Raw genomic sequence first — 14,495 nt, forward strand, 5'->3', positions numbered from 1 at the left:
ACTATCATAAAATTTCTCTCAGGTAATGATCGCACAAAGGGGTAGCTTCTTCCTTTTGCTGCTTTGTCTTTTTATTTCTCTTTTGTTGTCATGCTATTTTACTTTTATTTCTTTCCATTTCTTACAACCGATTAATTATTCTTCCCACCCATTATTTCTTTCCATTTTTTACAACTAATTGTTTCTTACAACTATTATTTCTCTTTTGTTGTCATGCTACTATCTAAGGTAATGTTTGTGCTTCTTCAATTTTTACATTTTGCTGAGTTATTTAGCAAACTTATCTCCAGGGAACTAATTTGTATTCATTTTTCCCCCTTTCTGAAGAGATGTTTCACTTTTATTGGATCAAGGATTCAAGACACAGACACACTACTTCTTTCACCTATTGTCAAATGACATGTCCATATGTAAGTCTTATGTGAAAAAGTATAACTAGTTTCCTTAGGGCAACCTCTTATGCTTTCTTACTATTTGAAACATTTAGAAAACTAAGATTATGTTGAGAATCTGTGATATGAACTTCAATTAGTTAAATCTTACCTTTACGTGTTTTAATTATCACGGTCATTCTCTGAATTTTATCCTCTGTCCTTTTTTTTTCTGGTTCACCATTATTATAGGGAATCAATATATTGAAGCCTCATGGAAAAAGTGCTAGAGACAGCTTTCTGATAAATATATTTGAGTTCTGCTAATTGAACTTTGGTGTGAAAGTTTTATATAGTTCTGCTAACTGAAAGGAAAGAGCTTCTCAAGACCCAGTTGGTGGGAAAGTCTGGTGTTACCCCAATGTTGCAACCTCTTTCATTGAGACACTTGAAGCCAATGAGCTTCTCATGGTATCAATTTCAATTTCCCTGTTAATTGTGTTGTTATTGTTGTTAGAGGAACACGCTTGAGAGATTGTCTCGCTTCAGTGTTGTTATGCTTGCCATGTTTGATGAATTTCATGAGAGAGATGGAAAAGAGCAAAACTTGTTTTCTGTGGTTCCTTTTCCCAATTCACAAGATTTAGGTACTTTTCCTCTTGGATTGCTTATGAAATTGGGTGTAAGTTTTCTCATGTTTTGCATTTATGATTGGTAGTATTTTTCCTTGCTTGAAGTTGTTAGTTATTATTAAACCACTATTTTGTGCCTAATATAATTGAAGAGTACTACTTGTATGTACTACTTCATGACCAACAATTATTTTAGATCATTTTCATTATCAAATATATAGTACTTATCCTTTTAGATCATTTTTGTTATGATTTTAGATCAACAATTTGCTTAGAGACATAAACATGCAGGTCTTGGTAGGTCAGATGTATTACAGTGGTTATGGTGTTCCCAAAGATGACCAGAAGGTGTGTTCTTTCTTTTATTTTGGTTTCTTCTTCTACACCTGCAACAGCAGTAAAGCTCATTACCTTTGGCTTCAAGAATTTGATGGAAACTTTCACTGTTAATGTGCACAGAGCAGAGAACAGGCCACTGAACGTGCCCTTGATTGCACCTTTTACCATTGCATCATCAAGATTAGAGATGGTAGAGAACATGACCATTAGAATTGAGCTCAGCAATGGCTCTGTGGGTTAGGGTGAGGCACCAATTCTGCTTTTTGTTACTACTGAGGACTAGAAAGCTGCCATGGCCAAGGCTTCTGAGGCATGTGCCTTTCTCAAGAGATGTCCTTCACTGACATTGGGTTCCATGTTGGAGGAGATTGCCACTATTCTTCCTGGCCATGAATTTGCTTCTGTGAGTGACATTCAGTTAAACTCTTCATCTTCATCATCATATTAACTTTTTTACTCATTCTAATGTTTTCCTTTTGTACTTTTGAAAGGGACGTTTTGCATGCCCCTTTGCTACATGAATTCATATGGCTTTGAATTAACTACGATCCTTCTTTTTATTGGTTATTAAGGAAATGAAACGAGACTTGTAAAATTTGAGAAAGTTTTAGTCTTCAATTAGGCATTGTATTTTGTTGTATTTATTTGGTAAACTTTTTCCATTATGCCCTACTTTTTGCGCCTAAAATTTCTGCTTTGGTTATTGTCTTTGGTTGCTTTTGAGAAAATGTGTTATTTCAAGGTAACTTAGATTGTTTGAAAGTTGCTAGCTTTTCCTGCATAGGAATCAATATCAAAATGTACAAAGAAAAATGAATCTTGTCTTGGTGCTTTCTTAAGGATAATTCAACCTTTTTCCTTCACTCCATAATTTCTTCTTAATACTACTATAGCAATAAAGCTATTTTCATTCAGTTGGGATTTATGTAATGTTAAAGGTTAGGGCTGGGGTGGAGATGGCAATAATTGATGCTGTTGCAAATAGTATTCGTGTGCCATTATGGAGGCTTTTTGGTGGATCCTCAAATACCATAACCACTGATATAACGGTAAGTTATCATTGATCATAAAGATAAGATTTTAATGGAAATACTTGCATATTATTTCATGATAATTAATCAGATGTTGTGCTTCTTTTTGATCCTGTGGAAATGTGTACTTAGTTCTATGCTTTCCGTGCTCACTAATCTAATATGAGAATACAGATTTACTTGACTCATTGACTGGTCAATTATGTAATCACTAGATATACAATGCTTAATTAATTACTGATCTAGATATCCATGGCCTGATAGCAACTAATTTTCCAGTGATATAAAGATGCTATTTTTTTCATTATTAGAACTTGTTATGTTGGTTGTGCAATTGTGAATGTGATAAGGATACTGTTAGAGAGGGTGAACATGTTTTTGGTGTTGCTCACATTTTTGCATCATTCAATGACACCTTTATTGTGAGTAAACTATGTTCATCTTTTTTCCTTGTTCTTATTTTATTTGAATTTGCTAAATCGATGATTTTGATCGGGTGATTTCTCATTGCAGCATGTGACTGATTCGTCTAGAAAGGAAACCCTTGTCCACATCACTGGTAAGTGTGCTTCTCTTCCCATTGCATTAAGCTATAAACAAAGATTCTTATTACATGGATACTTTATTCTATAACAGTTATATAGCCAATTTCAATTTTTTTTGGGTATTTGAAATTCCTGCCATATATTTTTTACTTTTTCCAAATTATGATTGGACTGAATGACTGATGATCTCCTATTTTATGAAACTGTTTCAAAATACTGAAAATATTTATTTCTGTGATAAACGAGTAGAAATAGGATTATATAGGAAGCTAAAACTACTAGTGGATAAGTTTGCATCAAAAGAACAACAAAGGTAAAGGAAAACAAAAAATGAAAATCCCTATAAAACAAGATACCGATACATAGTAACCAAGAGGTTAAAGATGATACAATTTACTAATACAGACTTAATCTTGGGGTATTTGTGAGACCTCTCTCACAATCCTCCTGGTGACTCCGAATCTTATCTAATTGGTCTCTTTTCATTTTCTATGGCAAGAAATCTTTGCCAATTCTCATTTTCTACTGCTGTAATTCAAGAATGTATGTGTCTTGTTTTTCTTGGTTACTCATGGTACACATTGAACTTTGGAATCAGGTGAACCATTTTTGTGTTTATGTGAGATATTTCTTCAATCTTTCTGCACCAACAGATCAAATTCCTACAAATATAGTACTTACCACTCTTGATTTTGCCCTTTGTTCTGAATACTATGTAGTAGTTTATGATGAATCCAATATTTTTAATTAATTTATGTCCTCTACATATGCAGTCTTCTGTGAAAATGGTGCCCACTAGAATGGCCAAAGAATTTGCTGGCGTAAATATATGATGGAAATGATATGACATTTGGGATATCATCAAGAATGGCTGGCCTTGTTTTAATCACTCTGTGTATTTATGTAAAAATTTCACAACAAAATTTTGATATTTAACTTGGCACTATTGTCTTTGTTCTTGATACATTGTACAAACCAAAAAATTTCAATCAAAATTTGATAATTAACTTGGTACTATTGTCTTTGTTCTTGATACATTGTAAAAACTAAACATCATGTTTGGTTCTATTGCTAATATCAAATACTGATTGTTTTGAAATACTATGAATGTTTGGATACAAGTTAGATAAAAATTAGATGAAAATTTGAATTCATGAAATTTATATTTATCTAAAAAAAAGTCTGACAGATTTACAGACGGAAAATCCGTCTGTATTTAGAGTTTGCAATGCTTTCAAGGCTCCAATTTTTAACAAAAAATCTGTCGGAAAATCCTTCTGTAATTACAGACGGAAAATCTGTCGGAGAATCCGTCTATAATTATAAACGGAAAATTTGTCAGAGAATCCGTCTGTAATTATCGACGGAAAATCCATCGGAAAGTTCGTCATCCTTGGGAAATGGATGGAGAATTTACAAAGAGAAACTCCGTCGATAACTGGTAAAAATTTGTCGGTAATTTTTTGACGGAAAAAATCCATCGGTAAATAATTTTTGACGAGGCTTTCACAGAGGAACAAAATCCGTTTGTAATTTTGTCGGTAACAAAAAATTCGTCTATAATAAAGACTAAATTTGTCTGTAAATCTGTTTGTATTAATCTATTTTCTAGTTGTGTCTACTGCTTTTCAAAAACAGACTTCACAGCAGCACTCTGATCACCTTCAGAGATGACCTCCAAAGACTTCTCTGACTTAGTCTTCCTCCTTTTAGGAGAAAGAGGGGCTTGAGCAGCAGAGAATGCAGTATCCCCATCTGTCTCCTTCACAACCCCTAAAACACTACTACCTTTCTCACCCTTTTTCTTCAAATACGCTTGGAATTTAGCAGCATTCAAATTCGGCACCTTACTACCTACAACCACAAAAAATAGAAAGTCAACAAATACGCAACCAAACAGCATTAAGATACATAAAATCAAAATTACCAGCCCTTCAATGTCATCTTCCGCTTCATATTTCAATAAATTGAGAATAGACAAACATTTTCCAGCAGCAAGGTTCTCAATTAGAAACTCTAACAAACAGTCCTCTTCCTCACTTCTCTCATTAGCTTCAAGGATTTGCAAAGGTTCCGAACACCAGTATAAAGGAAAATTTTCTATCATCTCGTCATCCAGATAAAAGGGATATACATACTCCAAAGACCGAACCTTCACAAACATTGACTTAAATTTTTTAAAAGAAGATTTATATTACAAAAAGAGGGAACGGCCAGGGAAGCTACTTAGAAAAACCCAAAGCCCTTTACGAACCCCCTTAGACTGAAACAAAGAAAAGAAAACGTTTAGCGAAGGGGGAGATTTCAGAAAACCCATTAGAACCTCAAAAGCACACAAAAATGCCCACAAATTTGGGTGTAACTATGACGGAGTACAATTCAACTGAGTTAAAACCTTACACTCAAATTCTGAAAACGGAAACTTTACATGCAGCTCAGTCAAACAGGGAACATACTTGTAAAAATAACCCCAGTCCCCCCTTCTCTCGCAAATCCTCTCCTCACTAGAACAGGGAAGAAGCTCAATATGAACATCAAAACAACCCCTAACAAACCTTGGAGCCTCCAGAACAAGAAGCGGCTCCTGATCTCAAAACGACGAGGCACGAGTTTTTACGTCATCATGAACCCAATGATAAGGGTTCTCCTTATTTTCTTCAACAACCTTTACCTTTTCTTTTTCTTTTTCTTTCTCTTTAATCATTTTTTTCTGATACTACCAGAGGGGAAGAAATGAAAGAAAAACTGGAGAGACGAAAAGACAGAAGACTAACCTCTGGAAGACATGTTTTCTCAAACTTATCAAACTCTTTTTTGCAAACTGAAGTTGTGTTTCGTAAACGACACAAGCTTAATTGCAACCCACTATTTTAGTGGGAAATTGAAAGAGCAACAATTACACGCCCAAATGCAAAATCGGTCTGGCTCCATTATAACTAAGTGTGGCATTTATTGCAATCTAGTTTACAAAGCGAAAACCTTTTTCGAAAAACATATTTATTTTTATTTTTATTTTTATTTTTATTTTATAAAACACATTTGATTTTTAGCCCAAACTTGAACCGCGCATTGAGCTTGGGGGCTCTAGTATTTTACGTCAAAACGTCGAGGTACAATCTCAACAAAAAAGCTCAACTTGCTGCAACCATATCAAGTCAAGTTTGGGGGTTGTGTACTATACCCCTAAAATCTCGGACGACACTAAGTCATACCTCGGCGTAACGGTTCCATCCCAACAGTTTACTCACCAAAATCTCGGAACCAATTCACTCACCAAAATCTTAGAAGAAACTGACCATTAAGCTACAAACCAAACTATAGAACGGGTGAAGGCATCAATAGAAACACACAAGACAGAAATACTTCGTCCCAAAAATATCATACTTCGGATCTATATTTCCAATCATATACACTCTTTATTTATTTTATTTTTTTACTGACTTAGGCGTCGGAATCCCTTTTGCGGGTACCAAACTCAGGTCCAGGTTCACAAGAATATTGTCAACTCGGCCAAAGCTACCAGATATAGTGAGGTTAACAGAGAGTTGACGTATAGATTAGATAAAGTATCCTTGCAAGAACAATATATAAAAGAAAGTTATTCCGTGAAGATATTGCATTATTACTTACTATTGAAGTAGGCTGATTCCCAGCTGACCATGGCCATTTTTGGCCACCCTTATATATTTGCGTTTTTATGATTCAGTCTTGTAGAATTATTATTGAATGAAACAACATATCAAAACAAAATTTAAGAATCGTCAACGGAGCCGAGAACCTTTGACTCAACTATATCACATTTGCACATTCTCTCTACTGTGCTTCGCATATGATGCGACGTATAAAAAAGAGAAAATAATAATCAAACTAATAAACTGAATAATTTAATTTGCAGCAGAACGCAGTTTAAATTTACTTTAAAAAATGAGAAGAGAGAGATAGAGAGCTATATCAGGGTCTGCATGTGATTTGATCAATCAAGATTATCATGGGTATGTTCAAATATTGGTGGTTACTGAATAAAGCAACCTAACCAATCATTTTACCCTTTTTTATGCGTTTGTTTATAATTCTTTGTATATTGAGAAATTAATTTCTTATCTATCTATTATTTTATATAAATTAAATTTTGTACTTTTTTTTTTCCTTCAATAAAAAAGCTAGCATTATGATTGAAAAATCCTAAATTATATAGATATTAAAGATTTGGGCAGGAAGATCAAGAATATATATATGAATGGAGCAATGATTAATGCAGGTATATGTAGTTTCATATTCTTCAATAATCCTCAGGTTACACAATTTGCACATATGATTAAAGCAGTTTTCCATGATTCGATTCGGGTTTTAGGGTCGGTTAAATTATTTAAACAAACACGATACCCAAGTTTCCATTGATTTGGGTCAGCTCAATAAACAAACACGATACACAATTCTGTAACCACTTATGTGTCACAAAGCACATCACATTCTACCAATCCTCGTGCCATTACGGTAAGAATCGCGACTAATTAATCGTTTAATTTAAATTAAATTAATTATTTAAAAAAAGTTTAAAAATTTAGAATATTAATTAAGAAATTTAAATATGATATTTAAATTTAATAGATTTTTTTTGAGGTGAAAAATATAATTGTTGTAAAAAATTGCATAAAAATGCAAATCGATAAATTAATTAGTAGTACTGCTTAAATCGGTCCAGTACTGTGTGAAAATAATAAAAATAGTAGAAAATTTTAGAAAAATATTTAGAATTGAAAATCAGGCATTAATTTTAAAAGTTTGGCCCAAAATTGGAAAAAACGGGTAAAAAACGCTAACGGGTTGGACCGAGTCCAAATTGGACTCAAGCCCAACATATATAGATACTCAAATTAACCCCATTCAGCCACTATTACCCTTAGAGAGTGAGAGTTGCAGCTGTAAATGAGAAGAGAGTGAGGGTTTCATTGACAATATTCACCTCAAACTTTTCAAGTTCATAACTTGAGCTATGGAGGCCACACGATCATCACGAAGAGCTCTACAAAACTCAACCAAGAAACTGATATGAAAAACTCCATTTCTCTCTCATCCTTTCCTTTCGAAATTCAAAAATCTAGGCTTTGATTTTTAGAAGATTTTGTATTTTCAATTGTTTAGGTGGTGTCTAAGGTTGAGCTATTGGTGGTTTGTACTCCAAACACCATCGAAAAAGGTAAGCTTGCTCTTGTCCCTTGTGAAATTGTGTATTTAGAAACCATAGGTATTGATTTTATGGATTAATTGTGTATAGCTTGATAAATTGTGATAATTGGGAGCATTTAGAGTTGAATTGGTGGCTTGGTTTAAGCTTGGAGTGACCAATTGGTGATTTTGTGCATATTAAAAATTGGCCAAGGTATGATTTCGATTTCCTCTATGTAATATATAATATTTTTGGACACTTAGGCTAGTGACCGATATGATAGGTTAGGTTGAATTGATTGTTGGATTTGATAATGTGTGATGATATTAATGCTTGTGGTGGTTTTGATGTGTTGAGATGAGGATTATGATGAGGTATGATAAATGAATCTTATGAGTAGTGAGATTTGGTGCAAGTTGTTAATATTGAATATTTATGTGTAAATTATGGAATTGTTGGGTCATAGAGGTAGAATTGATTGATATAGGTGTTGAAATGGTTGAAATATGATGAAAAGGTAAAGTATAAAATTTGGTAGTATTTTATGGTGAAATAGAATAGACTTTTAATTGATTTGGTGTGAACTTTAAGGTGTTGAGAACTTAGTGACCTATGGTGAAAACCAGCTTTTGGGTGAACTTTGGCAGATCATATCTTTTGCTATGGTTTTTCAAATTGATTGAATTTTATATCAAATTAAAGATAATTCAAAGAGCTTTAAAACGGTATAGATGATATTTTAGTTTACTCCAAGACGGCGGAAGAATATGAAGAGCACTTAAGAATTGTGTTGCAAATCCTGAAGGAATGGAAATTGTATGCTAAGTTGTCCAAATGTGAGTTTTGGAGGGAGGAAATGAAATTCTTAGGTCACGTGGTGAGCAAAGCAGGAATAGCCATAGATCCTTCAAAAGTGGAGGCGGTGATGGAATGGGAGAGACCGACTACGGTGACGGAGGTTAAAAGTTTCTTGGACTTGGCTAGATACTATCGAAGATTCATTGAGGATTTTCCTAGATTGCATTACCGATAAAGGAGATTGTAAGGTTGCATGGTGTGCCATTGAGCATAGTATCAGACCGTGATCTCTGATTCACATCAAGGTTTTGGAGAGCTTTTCAAAAAGCTTTCGGTACAAGACTATCTCTCAAAATTGGGTATCATCCACAAACTGATGGACAGTCGAAAAGGACTATTCAAATGTTGGAAGATATGCTAAGGGCGTGTGGTTTAGAACAACCTGGAAGTTGGTACTGTTACATGCTATTGGTGGAGTTTGCGTACAACAACAGCTTTCATGCGAGCATTGGGATGGCTCCGTATGAGGCTTTGTATGGACGGAAGTGCCAATCTCCACTTTGTTGGTAAGAGACCGGTGAAGCAAGTGTTTTGGGTCCTGATTTGGTAGCGGAGACTACTGAGAAGATTAAGAAGATTCGAGCTAGGATTTTAACTACACAGAGCCGATAGAGAGTTATGCGGATCAGAGACAGAAACCGTTGGAATTTGAAGTGGGAGAGCATGTATTTCTGAGGTTTACTCCGACAACTGGGATTGGAAGAGCAATTAAGACCAAGAAGTTGAATCCGAGATTTATTAGACCGTTCGAGATTCTGAGACGATTCGGGTCGGTGGCATATCAAGTAGCTTTGCCGCCTCACTTGTCTAACTTGCATGACGTATTCCACGCGTCACAACTCAGTAATTACACGTCGGATGTGGCTTATGTGTTAGAACCCGAGTCGGTCGAGTTGAGAGAGAACTTGATGTTTCCAGTAACACCAGTGTGTATTGACGATACTAGTGTGAGGAAACTAGGAGGAATGGAAGTTCAGTTGGTTAAAGTGGCATGAAAACGAGCAGGAGTTGAAGAACATACCTGGGAGTTGGAGTCCGAAATGCGGAAGGATTATCCCGAGTTATTCTCAGATAATCACTAAATTTTGGGGACAAAATTTCTTATTTGGTGGAGAGAATGTAAGAACTTCGACTAATTCATCGCTTAATTTAAATTAAATTAACTACCCAAAATAGGATCCAAAAGATTAGAATATTAATTAGGAAATTTAAATATGATATTTGGACTCAGTAGATTTTTCTGAGTTAGGAAATGTAATTGTTGCAAAAAAAACTGCATAAAACTGTGAACCGATAAATTAACTGGAAGTACCGGCTTAAATCAGTCTGGTACTATGCGAAAATAATAAAAACGTAGAAAACCTTAGGAAAACATTTAGAATTGAAAACCGGGTATTAATTTTAGAGGTTTGGCCTAAAATTAGGCCAAATAGGCCAAAGATGCTAACGGGTTGGACCGGGCTCAAGTTGGGCCCAAGCCCAACATATATAAACACTCAAATGAACCCTATTCAGCCACTATTACCCTTAGAGAGTGAGAGTTGCATCTGTAAATGAGAAGAGAGTGAGGGTTCCATTGACACTATTCACCTCAAACTTTCCAAGCTCATAACTTGAGCTACAGAGCTCCGATCGCTATACCATTTGCGGCCACGCAATCACCATGAAGAGCTCTACAAAACCCACCCAAGAAACTGGTAAGAAAATCTCAATTTCCTTCTCAGCCTTTCTTTCCAAAAATTTAAAAATCTAGACTTTGATTTTGAGTAGATTTTTTGTTTTTAATTGTTTAGTTGGTATCTAAGGTTGGGCTATTGGTGGTTTGAACTCCAAACATCATCGAAAAAGGTAAGCTTGCTCTTATCCCTTGTGAAATTGTGTATTTAAAAAACCTAGGTATTGATTTTATGAATTATTGGGTATAGCTTGATAAATTTGTGATAATTGGGAGCATTTGGAGTTGAATTGGTGGCTTGGTTTGAGCTTAGAGTGACCAATTGGTGATTTTGTGCATATTGAAAATTGGCCAAGGTATAGTTTTAGTTTCCTCTATGTAATATATAATATTTCTGGACACTTAGGCTAGTGACCGATATGATAGGTTGGGTTGAATTGATTGTTGGATTTGATAATGTATGATGATATTAATGCTTATGATGGTTTTGATGTGTTGAGATGATGATTATGATAAGGTATGATAAATGAATATTATAAGTAGTGAGATTTGGTGCAAGTTGTTAATATTGAATATTGATGTGCAAATTATGGAATTGTTGGGTCATAAAGGTGGAATTGATTGATATAGGTGTTGAAATAGTTAAAATATGATGGAAAGGTAAATTATAAAATTTGGTAATATTTTATGGTGAGATGGAATAGGCTTTTAAATTATTTGGTTGTGAACTTTAAGGTGTTGAGAACTTAGTGAACTATGGTGAAAACCAGCTTTTGGGTGAACTTTGACAGATCACATCTTTTGCTATGGTTTTTAAAATTGAATGAATTTTATATCAAACTAAAGATAATTCAAAGAGCTTTAAACTAGAGATGCTTGATCTTCTGGATTAATACTTCTTACTGACTACTTTAACGATGAGTGATTCATTCAATGGCAAGGCTGTAAGTGATTAAGCCATGGGTCGTGGTCATTAATCTCCATGGTCCAAACCAAATACCAGGATGTTGATCATTCAATCTGGACGAGGTAAAGCTCACGCAATTCAATCTCTGTTGATCCTACTCAAAACGCCACAGACAAGGTCGGATCTTTCAGATTGGAGAATGATGCTCTATGGTTCTAGCTCTAGAGCCACATGAACCTCAATTACCCTAACTAATGAGATTTCATGTCACATATACCAATTTGCCCAAGTAACTTGTTGGAACCTGTGATGTACTCTCAAACTGTGGCTCAATACTATCCGGGTCAGGACTCTTAAAGAACTCATGTAGAATAAGGGGTCATACTGTCGTTCTACCCCAGATTCATAAAGACGAAGAACGAAAATACACCATAGAATTGAATTAAACATATATTAAAGTACAAAAGTAATTATATTAATCCATAAGAATGAGCAGAGCTCCTATCCTTAACCTAGGAGGTTTAGCCGCTCGTAATTTATAGAAAAGATAGTTCTGAGAAGCTGAAGATCAAAAGTTTTTAACAAAGGTGACCTTCTTTCTATTTATAATAATAACTAAACCTAAAAAGAAATTAATAATAATTAGAAATTACAAAAATGAAATCATCTAAGCTAAAGGTGCGAAAATCCACTTCAGGTGTCCAACTTGGAGGAGTGGGCATTGAACGTCCACTAGAGGGTGTCCACACAGCCTTGATGCTCCCTTGGTGGCATTAAACGCCAGTCTTGGGCGTTCAATGCTAGCTTAGGTCCTTTTAGGGCGTTGAATGCCATAAAGGGGGTAAGTTGCGCGTTCAACTTTCATTTTGGGCATTTTATTCCAAAAAAAGTATATACTATTATATATTTCTGGAAAGCTCTGAAGTTAGCTTTCCAACTCTATTGAGAGCGCATCAATTTGATCTCTGTAACTCCAAAAATGCTTGTTTGAATGCATGGAGGTTAGGATTTGATAGCATCTGTTGTTTTTTCTTGGCCTCTGAATCAGACTTTGCCAAAACTTGCCATTTTCACCCAAAAATCACCTAAAATCATAGAAAAATCACAAAAACTCAAAGTAGTATCCAAAATGTGATTTTCGCACTAAAACCTATTAAAACATAATAAAACTTAATAAAATATACTAAAAACATTGAGAAAATAATGCTAAAAAGTGTATAAAATATTCACTCATCAAAACACCAAACTTAAACTGTTGCTTGTCCTCAAGCAACCAAAAACAAAGTAGGACAAAAGAGAAGAGAAAGATACAATACGTCTCAGAGTTTTCCATGAAGCTCAATTCCAAATACTGAATGGGGCTATTAGCTCTTTACTTCTGAACAATTTTGGTATCTCACTTTCCTTTGAAGCTCAGAAGTATTGGCATCCCTTGGAACTAGAATCCAGATGATATTATTGATTCTCTTCTTTTAGCTCTTCTTGATTCTTGAACACAGTTTTTTCTTTTGGGTGCTTTGCACCTTTTGATCCTAGCCATAACTCTAAGCGTTTTGTTTTTCTGTATTACCACCGGATACATAAACGCCACAGGCACTTGACTGGGAGAACTCTTCGGATTCGAATTTAGCTTTGCTTAAATTTCCAGACAGTAGTGTCCAAAGTTCTTAAGCATACTCTTTAGCTTTTGGATCACGACTTTAACTACTCAGGCTCAAGCTCTTTACTTGACACCTTCACATCACAAGTATTTAGTTAGGGATAGCAACTCAATTGAGCTTTTTAGGCCAATTTTTTACCCTCTTAACCATTGATGCTCAAAGCCTTGGATCCTTGCTCTTTTCTTTTTCTTTTTGAGCTTTTTATTTTTCTTTATTTTTCTTTTACTTTTTTTCTTTTAGTTGCTTTTTTCTTGCTTCAAGAACTAATATTTTGTTGATTTTTCAGAGAATCAATAATACTTCTCTAAATTCACTGTTCTTCAAGAGCCAACACACTTAACTTTAATATCAATTATGCACTGTTAATACATATATTCAGAAGATAAATGCAAGGCCACCACATGAAAATAATTTGAATAATTATGATAAACATGAAACTTATGTATCTCACTATTCCTTTTCATTTAAATTTTTCTTTTATGCATGGTGAGAGATACATTGGATATCTTATAAATAAAGAAAAACAAGAAAATCAAACTAGAATAGAACAAAAGACTAGATATGTTCATGTACTGGAATATAAAACATGCAGTGAATTAAGGTACAATGAAAACAAAAACAAATAAGGATATAAAGTGACTCAACAACCTTAGTGATGGTGGCTGCTGCTCCCTCTGGAGAACCCATTGGAGCGTTTGATCTCCTCTATGTCTTGCTCTTGTCTTTGCTATTCCTCCCTCATTATCCTCTGATATTCCCTTATCTTATGGTGGATAACAGCTTGATCTTGGTGCTCAATCCTCAGCTGATCCACAGAAGAGGTCAGCTCTCCTAAAGATGCATTCAGTTGATCCCAATAGTTCTGGCGAGGGAAGTGCATTCCCTAAGGCATTTCCGGGATCTCAGGTGTAGGTGGTTGAACTAGCTCTTGCTGTGGTCCATTGATGAGCGGATAATTTGTATGCTTTTTGGCATTGTTTTTAGTATGTTTTTAGTATAATCTAGTTAGTTTTTAGTATATTTTTATTAGTTTTTAGCTAAAATTCACTTTTCTGGACTTTACTATGAGTTTGTGTGTTTTTCTGTGATTTCAGGTATTTTCTGGCTGAAATTGAGGGTCATGAGCAAAAATCTGATTCCGAGACCAAAAAGGACTGCAGATGCTGTTGGATTCTGACCTCCCTGCACTCTAAGTGGATTTTCTGGAGCTACAGAAGCCCAATTGGCGCGCTCTTAACGGCATTGGAAAGTAGACATCCTGGGCTTTCCAGCAATATATGATAGTCCATACTTTGCCCAAGATTTGATG

The 14,495-nt window shown here is 34.9% G+C and overlaps 2 long non-coding RNA genes across 2 annotated transcripts; both read left to right on the forward strand.

Moving 5' to 3' along the window:
- Window positions 1-228: 228 nt before the first annotated feature.
- On the forward strand, window positions 229-2,935 carry LOC127739685 (uncharacterized). Its single transcript, XR_008006202.1, has 3 exons — window positions 229-410; window positions 2,685-2,795; window positions 2,887-2,935. It is a non-coding gene; the product is annotated as an uncharacterized LOC127739685 (long non-coding RNA).
- On the forward strand, window positions 788-1,544 carry LOC107474466 (uncharacterized). Its single transcript, XR_002370653.2, has 3 exons — window positions 788-842; window positions 1,295-1,351; window positions 1,463-1,544. It is a non-coding gene; the product is annotated as an uncharacterized LOC107474466 (long non-coding RNA).
- Window positions 2,936-14,495: the final 11,560 nt, after the last annotated feature.

This window comes from Arachis duranensis, chromosome 2 (assembly GCF_000817695.3).
Source record: "Arachis duranensis cultivar V14167 chromosome 2, aradu.V14167.gnm2.J7QH, whole genome shotgun sequence".
Taxonomy (NCBI): domain Eukaryota; kingdom Viridiplantae; phylum Streptophyta; class Magnoliopsida; order Fabales; family Fabaceae; genus Arachis; species Arachis duranensis.